Source organism: Haemaphysalis longicornis, unplaced genomic scaffold, assembly GCF_048455015.1.
Source record: "Haemaphysalis longicornis isolate Haplotype H1 unplaced genomic scaffold, Haemaphysalis longicornis Haplotype H1 scaffold_2, whole genome shotgun sequence".
In the NCBI taxonomy this organism is placed as follows: domain Eukaryota; kingdom Metazoa; phylum Arthropoda; class Arachnida; order Ixodida; family Ixodidae; genus Haemaphysalis; species Haemaphysalis longicornis.
The window spans coordinates 198,412,021-198,423,167 of record NW_027526295.1 but is presented as its reverse complement, the minus strand read 5'-3'; positions in this window follow the sequence as shown (position 1 = coordinate 198,423,167).

Genomic DNA, 11,147 nt, shown 5'->3' with positions numbered 1-11,147 from the left:
GCCCGCCAGATATCGACGCAAACTTTCGGGCGCGCGGTGTTGACGTAGACCTCTGACGGTGATGTTACCTGGCGGTCAGGTCGTATAACAAGACAGTGAATTGATAAATAAGCTAACTTCACTGTAAATTATGCGACAAACGAAGTAATTTGTAAAATACGGAGACCAAACAACCGGACAAAACACGCCAAGCAACTAGCAACTATGGGAGCAAGGCAGTTTACGCCAAATGTGGCGGATGGTTCTGTGCCTGCCAAGTATGCATACTAATCCTTAATGTTTTTTGAAGTCCCAATAACTGTTTTAGGTGTTTCTGTATGAAATATACGTACTTTTGTGAGAATAGGCCATATTTGCTTTATTTGATTTTAAATGTTGTTGAACTGGTCTCCACAAAGCTGGGTCCGTGGTAGTCGAGCTGCGCGCATGGCGGCGATATGTGGTTACTCGCCCCCTCCGACGTCGTCGGTCGGCGTCAAGGCAGCGGCGTATGTCGCCGCCGGCGTACGTCGTTGCCGTGGTCGTTGCATGAGTACGTAGATTTTACGCGTGCATGTGGTTGGGCCTTAATGCTTTCGCATTCACTGCATCGAAAGGAAGGCTTAGGTGACCTCGTCATATTTTTTTGACAGCCTGTTGCTTTTACTGACCCCACTGCTGCTGGTTACAGGTTGATTACAGGTCGCTGGCGTAAACCGTGCCACGTGTGCATCGATGTTTAAGCCGTAGAATGACTCCAGGCAAAGAGAGGATCGGGAAGATGTCAAGGGGAGAGAGAAAAATGCACTGACGAATAATATACTCCGTAACTCGAACTTAGGGCACAGCGCGAGCTCAGTCTTCTCGGTCACGGCGCACATCTGCTACGTCTCAGGAAGTGGTCGCGTTATCAGCGCACGCACGGCGGCGCGCGCTACTGTTCTGTTATCTCGGAGTGCCTCGCTGCCGCCGGCCAGTGTGTTGTTGAAAATCATGTTTGAACATCATGCGGAAATTTCACGTGGTTTGGATTAGCGGCCTATAAAACAACGTCTGGGGAGGGGGAGGCCCTGGATGTCGCTCATCGGGGTCGACGCATGAAAAAAGAGTGAGCGGAGGGGGAGGCAGTCAGAGAGACGACGTCGTAGCTCCGCGTGCCGCCCTCCTCCTGCTCACCCTTCGGCGACGCCCCTCTCCGATTTCTTTCTGCCGTCGCTCCTGCGTTGGACCATTCGGTTACGCGGACGCCTACGCCGCGAATCCCGTGTAGGGGCTGCCAGAGGGCTGCGCCCTAAAAAAGGCCTGCTTAATCGCCCTGGAAAATTCACGTCATCTTTCTAAGAAATCCCTTTGCGGGCAACAATGCTTTTAATCCGACAGCACAGCAGTTCGCTCCAACCGACCAGTGTAAAAGGGAACTGCGAGGGCAGCACTGCCGTTTGCAGTTCTCCGGCGCGATCCAGTTTACTGCGCAGTAACGAGCTTTGCTTCATGCACCGGATAGGGCGACATCCTCCTGCGTCATTGAGGGGGGAAGAAGACGCTGAGAGAGTCGTTGGCAAAGAGAGCAGGGAAGCTAAATCAGAAAGTGACACGGGGAAGAGAGGGTGGCTTATAACGGGAGAGAAGAAAACTGGAATTGGAGGGCGAAGACTGCCCGCAGCAGTTTTTGAAAGCCGTTTGACTCAAAGGAGAGAGCGCTTCGCGAAGCGTTGTACTCGCTGGACAGAATTGCAACTCACACAACGGTTCCCTCCTTGCAACTCCCTCCCTGTTCTTGCTCTCCTCTGTCAATGGTACAAAAAAATGATCTCTAGGCCTCTGTTTGGCCTTCCTGATGGCTCGCCCGACGGCTTCAGTAGCAACGCCGCCCATCTCGGCCCATTACTCAATATTAATGTCGCTCGCGGAACACGCCGCCGAAGTTCTTGTGCGCGAGCGCGTTAGTGCGTCGTCGTTCAGCTCTTGGATCTGCGTTCGCTTGACGGCGGCGTTTTCGGAAGTGTCGGAGTATAACGGCCATTCCGCTACACAAACAGAGGACGTAGGAGTGGCCGAAGTAAGAGGGCGCCGGACGAAAGTGACGAAACTGGCTGTAAGTGCCCTGCGGCGTCCGTTGCTTGCGTGACGGCGCTGCGCTTCGACGTGGTTTGTAGCGTCGGGTGCCCGATTTCGTTGTACTTTTCGGTAGGTTTTGTTTTTGTTCCTTGATAGTATTGTCTGCTGGCGCATTTTCTAAGCGCTTGCTGTATTTCTACCGGCTCTCTTTCGCGCAGCATGTGGAGAATAGCACGCCACAACAGCGAAGAAAAATAATACAAACGGTCAAATGACTGGACATTCAGCAAAACTGATATACGCTGATTGAGTTGCGTTTGCTTGGTGCTATCGGCAAAAAGCCTCGTTTACGAGAATCAGGGCCTGGCTCACGTCCGACCGTTTGATGGGCACAATTCAGCGGCTGGTGAGAGTCCAAAGAGGCGCTGAACTAGGCAATTTTGTCGTGACTGTACAATTTTCCCTTTAGGGTTACGACAAGGGTTCCGCTCGATCGCATTTCGAGAAAAACAAAACAAATATCATTGCCTCCCAGCAATTTCGGATGGAACGTTTAGCGAAACCTTTTCGGTCCCCAAAAAAGAGAATTGTTTTGGTATCCTTGTCGGTATTGCCACTTCTCGAGAAAACTGTAAAGGCAGTCATATAAGTCCGCCGCTGCCAGCTTTCACGCCATTGCTCAATTCAGCTGCTTAGGCAACCCACTTTTTTTAGAACCGCGTGTTGGCCCACATACTAAACACGCCGCAAGTGACAACTAACTTCACTTCCATGAGCCTTAGGCAATCCACGAAAAATGTTGATTCTGTAAGGCACTCTGAATTTCTCGCCGAACATAATTTACATCCTTCTCCGACCGAGTATATAGAGGGCTTGGATGAGTTACGCCCTGCTCCAAGCAAACATTTTGTACTATCGTTAGACTTGTCCTTCGTGTATAACGCCGCTTTTGCTATCCTTTGCATTTACAGCGGGACAACGACGACCTGGATGGCTATTTTATCGCTCTAAACCAGCAGACAAGGGGGAACACGAACATTTGGACGGACGCCTAAGGCTCTTTAACAACAGCTGTAATAAGGCTTCTGGCTTTCGCAAAAATTGGCTCAATCCACGCTGTGAAGGTGGTTCGAAAGCAAATGTTTAAACAACACCCACAACAATTACCCATGCGATGTCACTTGAATTCACACCCGTGGCTCTACAACAAGTGAAACCAGAGATTCTGCCAGCCGTTAACTGGAATGCGTGGGGGCGGAGCCCCGAACGCAGAAGCAGGGTGGGCCACGGCTGGGCAAGAGTGGTGTATGCCGCCGCTGTAGCCCGGCCGTGAGTCGGGATGGAGAAAACGGAGAGGAGCGTCTTTCGAAGGGTGAGACAGCGGAACCTAGCCATCCTGATGTGCTAGCTTGGGGCTACACCACTGCGCGACACAAGTGCAGACACCGAAACAAAGCGGCATGTGAGCTTAGTGATTCCCATTTATAACTATTTAAACTAGTTTGCTTGGTAAGTTTGAGAATGGCGAGACACCTGAGTGAGCTTTTATAATTCCTATTGATCAGAACCTGTTGCTATTTTCGCCTTTTGTAAAACACCACCGAATTGGTAATCACCAATTTGGAAAACAGAGTCCCATTCGTGGCAAACTGTGCGCAAAAGGTAGCGTTTCTATATATATAGCCACTAGAGCCGCTATATAGGGCCGCTAGAGAAACGCTACCTTTTATACCTATTTAAACTAGTTTGCTTGGTAAGTTTGAGAATGGCGAGACACCTGAGTGAGCTTTTATAATTCCTATTGATCAGAACATATATATATATATATATATATATATATATATATATATATATATATATATATATATATATATATATATATATATATATAGAGAGAGAGAGAGAGAGAGAGAGAGAGAGAGAGAGAGAGAGAGAGAGACAAGAAAGAGAGAGAGAAATAAGGGCATGCAGTCAAGAAAGAAAGGGAGAGAAAATGCCCGCCGGGTGGGATACGAGCCCACGACCTCCAGGATACGCGTCTGGTGCGATGACCACTACACTACCGGCGGGGCTATTTTCCCCTCCCCTTTCTTGGGTATTTCTTTCGGCTGGCGCCTCATTTCTTCCAATGCTAGCAGGTGGTAGCCGGCGCCGTTCCGACTGCGCTGGGTGAAGGGGACCTCCGGGACCTTCACGGCCCGGAAGGGGACCTTCCGGGCCGTGACTCGAGCGTCTACGACATGTCGGGAGCGGTCGACTAACGTTTAGCTCTCTTAAGCTGCCTATGGCACCAAGGCTGCCAGAACAGAGACCCTCGCTATGCATATAGCGAATTAAAATGGGAAATGAGGGGCTCGTTGAATGAAGACAAATAAGGGTAGGCAGTCAAATAAGCCAAGGAAACCAAAGGGGAAAATTTGGTAGGTGAAATGTATTTTTTTTTTGAAGGAAAGAAAGAAAGTGGAGAAAAAATTCCCGCCGGGTGGGATCCGGGTGGGATCCGGGTGGGATCCGGGTGGGATCGTTCTTGTAGCATAAACAGCTGCCGACAAAGAAATTTGCAAGCCTTCTTGGTACACAGAGACCAGAGCATCACTTTTGTTACGAAGCACTTACGATGCCGCTACTAGAATGGATTATCTAGCTGCCGTGCTCAAGATTTCTGACATATTAATTTGCATCATAAAACAAATAGGCACTATGAAAAATAATCTTTCAACACTTGGTAACTTCGTTCAACGCAGGCGCTTTGCCCACCGAAAAAACGCGCAGCATGTTCCCAATAATTGTACTGACATATAGCGTTACGTACTTACTCCGCCTTTAGACTGTTGAATCCATTCAACCAAAAACATGTTCAGATAATAGCTTCGGGAGAGAGGGAAGGGTCTGGTAGTGAAGCTGCCGGGTGAATAATGCTGAAAGACAAATAGTGAAAAAATCGGCTATCTCATTTGAGAGGGTGTCGGAAACTCTGTCGCGCAATCAAAATTTGTATGGGTGAAACACAACTGTTCTCGTTTGGATGCTTCGCCGTGCTACTGTCCACACAGACAGGCGAGCGTTGCAGGGCTGTTGCACGTATGTTTACTAAGGCGATGTGTTTTTAAACTAACTGTGAATTTTGAAAGAGTCTGTAAAATACGAAATGTAAGACCGAATTATAAAATAGGAGCTTTACCTGGCAACGACAGAAACGCCATAGTCGTCGGATGTCATTTGCAGCCTTGTAAATTTGGATATAGGCTCCCGTGAACCTGCGGTGTCCCATAATAAACGCTGGTGTCCTCAAACACTGCCCCACAATTGACGAATCCCTTCCTGCCCACTCAGCCCTCCTGCAAAAGCGATGGCGGTTGGGTACCTAGAGCCAGTAATACTGCCCAGAAACAAAATCGCACCATGACCACCCGCGTGCTTGCTTGGATGAATCTTATTTAGTGGCTGTAGGTGTCCGGTATAAGCCGCTGCGTCATATTTATCTTCAAATTGGCAAGCGGCTAAAAATGACGCAGACTTTAAAAATGAGGCTTGGAGAAGGACAGTGGCATAAACCGTTGCATGTTTTGTGTTACCGGGTGTCCACGCGATAGAACTTCGGCAAGACCAATCAGAATGACACTTCGTTGACAGCGAGGGTGGTCAGGTCGAAGTAGCACTAGTCATCTGGCATGTAAGAAAGCCAAGTAAGTATTACGAAAAACGTATCTATAAATGAAAATCCTGATATGAGTTCTGAAGCAGTAAGTTGTCAAAGGCACAAGTTCTCGATTCGGGGAGTTTCAAAATTTTGGCGTAAGCTAAATATTGTCACGGGGCGGCAGGACACGGGACATGAACCATGGATGGTGGGAACGGTGTTTTTACACTATTTATAGTTGGCCATGAAAGTGCCTGCAGAGGCTGCGCGCCCAACTTCTTTGCCGGAGACTGGACCCACAGCGCTATGATGCACTGCTGTCTTCTCCGTCTTCCTGCGGCAATATTCAGCGCACAAATAGGTTTCCAGCTGGAATAGGAAGCAACGATTCACCAATGCACTGAGGATTAGATGTAGAGTGGCGCATGAAAGCAAGGTGGGGAGGATTCCGCACCATTATGGGTATGCAACCAAGTGAGGCAAGGAGGAACGGAGGCGGCTGTCTCAATCCGATACTGCACATGAACGAAATGGGGCCAGAAAGCTCGCAAGATCCAACAGCCATGGAGATTGTTGGTCGCTCGGAAGTACGGACAATGAAGCTCGTGTTTTGAAGAAGATAAAGTGGTTCGCCGATTAGGCTGAAGGGACCACAGATGGGACAACGCCCCACGAAACGTCGTTCAAAGCTAATATTACGTCACCAGCTCATAAGAGGCCATATGCTGGCCAGCACGTGTGTTCGCGATGTTTCACTTCGCATAAGACCGAACGATTTCTCCGTCCTGCGGTCTGTAGAAGAACCGCTTTCATTTCTACTCCACACCCGGAGTCACGATTAAGGCGTGCAGTACGTCCCGTCATGTTTTCAGGCATGTCCATTTGGGCGCTCCCTCATGGCGTACGGCGGGTCCCGCTGTTGTTATAAGGCTGTCTTTTTTATTCTTCCCTTCTTGATTCTGCCGCTCTGCTCTTTAGAATTTATGCCTATCGCGTTGAAGGCAGCCGCCTCTCTTTGGGCGTTAATGCATACATGTGTCTTAGAGAGTGCCTGCCGTGCCCAGGAGGGCCCGGCCTAATCGTATCATCTGGCAGGCTCATCGCTCGCTCGCCAGCCGAGCTGCGCGCTACTCCGTTTTCGACGCGAAGCGAAAGTGCCTGGACCACACTGAGCTTCTAGAGCCCTGCGCTTCCGCCTTCATGCTTCTTCCTTCCCATTTGCGCTTCTTAGTCGTCCCAGCATACAACGCTGTCATGATCCCTGGGAGGACTCATTCGCTGATGATGCTTGCGCATGCCGTCTTGAAAGCACTCTGCTCTCACAATCTCTCATTATATTTGAGGCCAGGAAAGGCGGGAGGCAGGCACGGGGAGGGCGCAGAACCATGTGTACGGTTAGGGTATGACTCCATTCTGGACCGATGATAATGAGTGGCAATATGAATAAGTCAAACTTAAAATTTGATGTCTTACGCACTGAGGAACTAACTATTCTGTGTAGTGCGTCGTTTTTGAGCTGTGTGGCGTTGTATCGACCAGCTGAAGTTCCTCAGCGCCCACCGATATTTACGGCATGTAACTACCTTTGTATATTATTCATCTTGGAGCCACCACGACCACGATTCCAATAACAGGCCTCGCATACAGTGAGAAAATGCTTTAATCATTTCGGAATTATCATCAATTTAAATGCATCTGTTTAAACATCGTGGTAATGATGATGTAGAAAAATTATCAGCACTTTTTTTTATGGGGAATTGACTTTATATGTTCTCTGTATCGTGTTTTATCTGCGTTTTATTTGCCTTCACTTTTTCTCAGATTTAGGCAAACAAACTTACTTTGAGGACCAGTGTTCATCAATAGTAATTACGCTATACGTTGGCTTCTGCGCGGATACATTTTGGGCTAGTCTTTTTAAAACGCATCCCAAGGAAGCTTGCACGTATGAATTTCATTTCTAATAATACGGGAAACTTGCGCGACTTCTCCGTCTACCATGACTTTTCCCCACCGTTTTTTTTTTCGTGTTTTCATGAGAGAAAAAACTGCGATTATTTGTCAGCAATGAGAATTTTGAGCGCAGCTGTTGAGATAATTTGATTTCCCGATTCTCTGCACCTAGTAATTTGAGACACACGTCAATGTGCAATCACGGACCACTCTTCGCGTCTGCTTTTGTCATTTCGTGTTGCCTCTATCTTCCGCTAGAGCTTCTCAGGGCAACCTGAACTGCTCTGGGGCAAAATATGCCTCAGCATTCCTTTTAGCCAGTTTACCTTCTATGTCAGAGCACGCAGCGAAGATGTGATTTAGGGTATACACGACACTGATGTAAAGAAACCATACTTGTCGCTTTTTTGCTCTTCAAATGCTCAAGATCCCGAATGGCAAGTCTTCGAGGCAAGGGAGCGGACTCCCCATAACATGACACCCCGTGTGATTATGTTGTCCCCACTCTCACGTAACTCCCCTCTGCGCACATGGTTCTCCTCCGCAAAGACTCCGTGGGCAAGGCCTCCCCGGACGACGAGGCTGAACAGCGGCGCCCAGCCAAGCCGGCTGGTTAAGTCGGTGCCCGCGCAGCAGCAGCAGGTGGGCTACGTGGGCTCCACGGAATACTGGCCATTCGCGAGCCATGCGGCGCTGTCTTTCGACCCAGCCACGACGCGAAACGTCACCCCGCCGCTGGGGCGGACCGCCTACCTCAACTGCATTGTCAACAACCTCGGCGACAAGACCGTGAGAAAGCGTTCCGAAAAAAGAAATCCGCCGTCTTTTCGTAACTATTGCACTGTCCACTTAAGGTGTAGAAACCTGGCCCGTGGCATGTGTCATAAAGTCTGCACTTTTTGTGCGCGTCTCTTTTTTAGTGGCCTCAGCGTACTAGCAGCTTTCGGACACAACTTCTGCGTTTCTAGAGCGAAAGTCTTAGGTGTTTCATCCAACACAAAAGCTGGCCGTAGTCGTCGTCGTTTCACCCTAAACACGGGATTTGGAGCCCGATTCGCCAGAGCAGCCGCTAGGCGCTCCAGCTGCAGCGCTAACCCGGCAACGTAGCTCCAAACGCTTCTCTGCACAGTTCCCCACGTTACATCTGTCTTCCTGTGATGCAGAACGTATATTAAACGTGGTCACAGGCTGCACCCCTAACTTAATACATGCCAATCACCGTTATTACAACAACATCACGTAAAATTTATCTTAGATGGTAAATGTGCAATAAAAATAAGAAAGTATACCCGCTGGGACTCAAACTCATGGTGTCAGCACCACTACCCAGAGCCCGAACGGCGGATTTTAGCAGGAGCTCAATAGAATAGCGCCCGCAGGGACATTATGTATATCACGTGGGACGCTGTAAAGAGAAGCGTTTGGAAACGCGCAACCCGGCACCTTGCAAGAATGAAGATTTCGCCTGAGACTTGCACCTTGGCAGGTGCACGTGGCGCCGCGGGCGTAGGACGGGTGCACGTGGCGGAGATCTATGACTATGGGATAACTGCAGCCTTAAGTGCGCCTTGACAACCTGCCTAAAAATTCGCATCAAAAGGCTTACAGAAAGAAGGTTCTGCAAGAACGTAGTAGCCGCAATAGTTATTACACTCGGTAAGCTTTTGCTTTCAAACCACGTAAGCATACTGAAGAGCCGGAGAAATTTTTTCAGTTGAGAGCATTTTATGGACTCACCTTATAGTCGTATCTTGCTAACGGTTGATGCGAATCCCGGAATCAGGTGGCGCAGTGAGATAGCGAACCCAAGTTGAGCCTCCTGTACTATCTTCAAGGATTTATGCTGAGGCTTCGAAAAACACGCGGCTTGAATAGTCATAACCGTTCCAACCTCGTGTACCACTGCCGCTGGTCATACATCTCCCCGTTATTTAGCGCAAAGAAAACTGCAGATACATTTCAGGCAAAATCCGTGTATATAACTTGCAGCCCGCGCGTTCATTTAGTAAGGAACGCTCGCTTGGTTGGTTTTACGATAGTAAGCGAAAAAAGCGACCGTACAAGAATAAAAAATGGCGCGTTCGAAATGGCGCACATGGGCTCCAGGTAGAGTCTCCAGGCGCGCAAGAAAAACATGGCGCGTTCGAAATGCCGTAAAAAGGCTCCAGACACGCAGGTAAAAATGGAGCGTTCGAAGCGGCACAGAAAGGCTCCAGCCGCGCAAGAAACAATTACGCGTTCGAAATGACGCAAAACAGCTCCAGCATACGCAATGAAAGGAAGCACGAAAAATTCTCCGTCGCATGCCCCCGCGCGAGGGACACGAGTAAATGCAGAACATTGGGGGTGGCCACGTGGCGTAGGTTGTGGTAGTTGGCGGTGGTAGTTGTAGTTGTTGTTGTCGTAGGGGTTGGGTAGTTGGGTTGCGAGACGAGAGAGAGAGAGAGGTAGAGAGAGAGAGAGAGAGAGAGAGAGAGAGAGAGAGAGAGACGAGAGACGAGTACGTAACGTGTTATTAGATGCAGAGCATCTGATTCACTCCCCTTGTCCCTCCGTCGTCGTCGTCGTCGTCGTCAGCGTTGTCCACCCCTCCCCCATTCTCCTAGCCGCGCCAGCTGCGCTCTCCGCCGCTCACCCCCTCTCCTCTCCGATAGCGAACACTCTCTCGCGAGGGGCATTGGATTGGATCCGATTGGATTCGCTTGGCTTGGCTTGGCTTGGCTTGGCTTGGATTGGATTTGGATTGGATTGGATTTGATTAAAGTGGATTGTGTTGGATTGTGTTGCCTCATAGCCGCGGCAGACGCGCTTGGGCCGGCGCATGTGCAGTACTCTCTCTCCCGCGGTTTCCTCTCCTTCGGGCGCGCTGCGCATATAACCGGTGTGCCGTTCTCCGGTGAAGCAACATCCACGCTTAGCTCAAACACCTAGAGTCCACGCCGCTTTACAAGTACACCAATGTCGTCATCGACTGGGACCGGCTTACGCAGTCCCCTCAACGTTATGCGCGCTATAAAACGCGGTCCCTTCGCCGCTCCGCCTATGCGTCGCATCTACACAGGGGTTCCCGCGAGGGGAGGTGGGAGTTTTTTATTGCCATCGTTTGCACCCCCCCTCTCTGCGGGGCAATCGGTTGGATCGAGACGGCGCGCTGCCGACGCCGAACTTCGTGCACGAGAAGCCGCGGCCAAACGTAAACGTCGGGCCGCGGATCCTTCGCTCGGGCAACGAGTATATTCGTAGCGCGCGCAGCAGAGGGAGAGGAGGTAGCACTTGCTGCTGCAACGCCTCTTTCAGCGCCGGAGCACGCGCATGCGCGCCCGCACCTGTTGTTGAGAGCGAGGAGGAGCGGGGGAGGGGCGCACGTGCTGGCTGGCTGCGGACGCCGTCTTACGGACGCATAACATCGCGAGTTAAAGAAATGCTCTGCATTTAAAAGAACAGCACTCCCGCTGGCGCAGTTTAAGCAAGGGGCGCGCGAGCACTGCAAAGGCGTGCAAAGGCGAGAAATTTGAAA